This window comes from Solanum pennellii, chromosome 10 (genome assembly GCF_001406875.1).
Source record: "Solanum pennellii chromosome 10, SPENNV200".
Lineage (NCBI taxonomy): Eukaryota > Viridiplantae > Streptophyta > Magnoliopsida > Solanales > Solanaceae > Solanum > Solanum pennellii.
Window position 1 is genome coordinate 36,452,592 of NC_028646.1, and position 3,654 is coordinate 36,456,245.

General features: G+C 30.8%; 1 long non-coding RNA gene across 1 annotated transcript; it reads left to right on the forward strand.

Moving 5' to 3' along the window:
- The first annotated feature begins 1,436 nt into the window (after positions 1-1,436).
- On the forward strand, positions 1,437-3,196 carry LOC114074174. Its single transcript, XR_003574615.1, has 3 exons — positions 1,437-1,530; positions 2,347-2,412; positions 2,858-3,196. It is a non-coding gene; the product is annotated as an uncharacterized LOC114074174 (long non-coding RNA).
- Positions 3,197-3,654: the final 458 nt, after the last annotated feature.

Below are 3,654 nucleotides of genomic sequence, written 5' to 3' on the forward strand. Positions count from 1 at the left end.
GGGGACTGGTAGGGGTGGAGTTAAGTGATAAAAAATTGTGTTTTTAAAGCTTTTAACAAGATTTCTAATATAATATGGGTAATGTGGTTACCCATATTATTCATTGGGTAAACTCATTTTATCCATTTTAAATATGAGTCGAATTGGGTAACTTACCCATTTTTATTTAACTCGTTTTTTGATCGACTCATATTCGACGCAACTCGCTCGTTTGACACTCCTATATAGGACTATATATTAGTGATACATTTGAATTAGGTGACAATTTAATTGAATTAACCCCCAAAAGATCATTTTATGATATACATATCTTGCCACATTTGAAATTTCTGTTGCAATTTTCCCAACAGAACGTGCATATGTTGCCACATATGTCACTTCAAGGATGACTTAATCGATAAATTGAGCAATTTAGGAATGAAAAAAGTCAAATTGGACAAAATCTTAGTACTTTGAACCATAATTAAGCAATAAAAATATGATATAACACTTGAAACAATGATATACAGGGGTATTATATAACTATCATGTCAGTTGCGACATGTAAGTCATATGTTGCTACATGTCTAGCTTATATGTTGCAGCTTGTTTAAGTTATATGTTTCAACACATGTTTATAATGCTGCTATTGAAATAACCTTTCTGTTGCTACATATGATTATAATTTGTTCTAATAGTCAATTGTTACAACATATAGCAATCTGTTGGAAACGCGAATGCAAATTATTAAAAATTGTAGATGTCCAAATGATGATGAAGGATTTCAAAGAACCATTAATTTTACATATCAAAACAATGGTGTGTGACTCTAATCATTTATGAAGTAATTTCAATCGATAGCAAATGAAATATGGTCCACTAATTAAATTTGTTAAATCTGATTCAAAAAAAGAAAAATAGAAAGCTCAAGAACTAGCAGCCAAGACCAACAATGTACAAAAAGAAGATGAAAAAGATAAAAAGAACGGAAAGAAAGACAAGCAAGAAAGCAAGAACGAAGAAGAAGAAGAAGAATACGACGAGAGGTGGGGGAAAAGTATTTTATTTCCCCTTTTGGTATAGCTTGCTAGTGGCTTCCCCCAATTTTAATTCCCCCTAACATTGGTTAAATTAGGTTTTAGTCAATTTACCCTTTTATCCTTCATTTAATTTAATGGATCAAACTGTCAATTTTTAAACTTGAGGGCAACTCCACAATACTTAATCATTGATCACATAATTGTCACCTACACCAAATACTTATGTCATCGCCTAATTTATTTTGAAACCTTACTGTCTCTTTTTTATAAAAGTCCCTATACTTAGTAGAAGCATGGGTAAGCAGCTGATATCAACACGCTTGCTTGTCTGTAATAAATATTTATGTTGAGGACAATTTTGATGTTTCACCACACCTATACATATAGGTGTCTTTCATTCTTAAAAGTCACGTAAAATACCATTTTTCTATTCAATTTTCTCTACATAGATAGATATAAAACCAAATCTAGCATAACTTGTTCTGTTTCCATATTCTGATCTTGAGTAATTGTGAGAATTTTCTCTGGGTTTGATCTCTTATATCAGTTAATTTCTAAATTTATGTTTTATGTGCTTCTGATTTAATGACAGAATTTTTTGCGAACCACACAATGATCTAAGGCGATTCACTTATTTATTTATTGTGTTTTGAGGAATTCATATATTATCAATCTTTATATATGTTCTCGTCACTTTTGATGTATTTAAGTATTTTTCCGTTCCTTGCATGTAATATATATTTAGTTTTTTGAAGTTAGTAAATTGACGTTTCATAAGGCCACTAGATTTTGTGCAATCATATTAATTTTAAAATGTAATGAAGAAATTGTTTGATCTATGAAAAGAAAAGGTTCTCATGTGTGATCCTGTGCTAAAAGTATGTGGAAAGATGGATTGAGACATCTCACAATCGGATGTTCATTAAAATACAATGATAAATTTATGAGTGAACAACAATTAATTATTCACTAATTTTTGTGAATAATTTTTTTCCAAATTCTTTTATATAATTATATCAAAATAGTTTGTTACGATTATAATTGGGCCCGTTCTCCTACATTATATGTCTGTTGCGCTTTTTTTCGAGTTTCTACTTTGTTTCTCATAGCAAATTAAAACTTCCTACAGATGCAATAGGATATCACTATCACAATTTGCTTAAGCAATATCTATATAATATGATTATTGAATCAATAGTAAAAAACAAATTGATTGTGCATACAGAGTCCATGCGATCTTTCTTTTCTTCTTGATTTGTTACCTTTAATTTTACAACTTATTTAGTTGTGGTTGAAAATTATTAATGTTTCTATTGGTTTATTTCAGTCTTTCAGATTTCAGTCTGTTTTGCGGTAATTGACATTTTTGCATGGTTCAACATTCCAAATTATGGTAAGTATCATTCTTCTACGTTCTTTCAATTTTTGTTCTTGTGTGTGATAAATATTTTTACTGCACAAGAGTTTTATTAACCCCTCTCCTACTTTCAGACATCGATTGTACTGGTCATTTTTAGACTTGTTGGAACAAGTTTAAAATTGTAATAGCGCGCAAGCTATGCTTTGAGTCGCTCTCATTGGTCGATCTGGGGGCTGACCATTGTTTGTATCAAAATATTTATCTTAGATTTCGATTCATTTTTCCAGAATCTTAATTTCTTTGCTGAAAGTATGTCCCTTCTATTCTAATGGAGTAGCACATTTTTCCTTGAATAAAATAATTTTTCATGTGCCCTAGGATTGACCTACTCATGAAGTAGAACAAATGATATTCTTTGATTCTTAAATGTTGATGTTGCAAACTACATTTGGTAACTAATCATATATTTTTTTTGAAGAATTTCTTGATGTTATGTATCTTTAAAACAAGGGGAACTGGATCTTGGAACGGAAGAAACATAAGTTATATTTGAATCTCCTTTGACAAAAGTCGAACAAGTGGCACTGCATCAACAGTTGTTTCGACCTAGGTTGGCATTACTGCATGTTCATTAAACAGTTACGTTGTCAACAAATGTAACGACTCTGCATACTCTACTCGCTAAGTTCTTTAAATTAGGTATCATAAGTGTGATTTTGTTACATCTTGGCACTCAAGTCAATGTAGATTACTGCATAATGTTGTTAAGCACTATATCTAATTGAAGAAATATATTAATATCGTTGTTTTTTGGAAATTTCTGTAGGACTGTTTTGAATTTTTTTTTATTTTTTTTTGCACATGATTGAAACTAAAGAGAAAGAATCAAATCAATTGATCTCTTCAACTATTTGATGTCTGCTAATAGTAAGAAGAAGTAAATGTTGCTTCAGTCTCACTTAAAAGTTTTCAGTGGCGGCCATGAAGATATGATTGTACAACCATTAAGTTGGGTGTGTGGGAGTATCTGCAACAGAATCTTAAGACCCCAAAAATGTCACAATTGAATATCGTGAGTATCTTTGATTGAAAGACGATATTATTGATGAAGGTAATTTTAGTAATCAACGATTTCATTTGTGAATCGAGCTCACTTTGTTAGATTTTGAATATCTCCGTCTCACTTATGTTGCCAATGAAAATATCTTGGAAATAAATTTTGAGTCATTTATTACTTTAACCCCTCCAAAGACATTTATGTATGCTTCAGGCAAG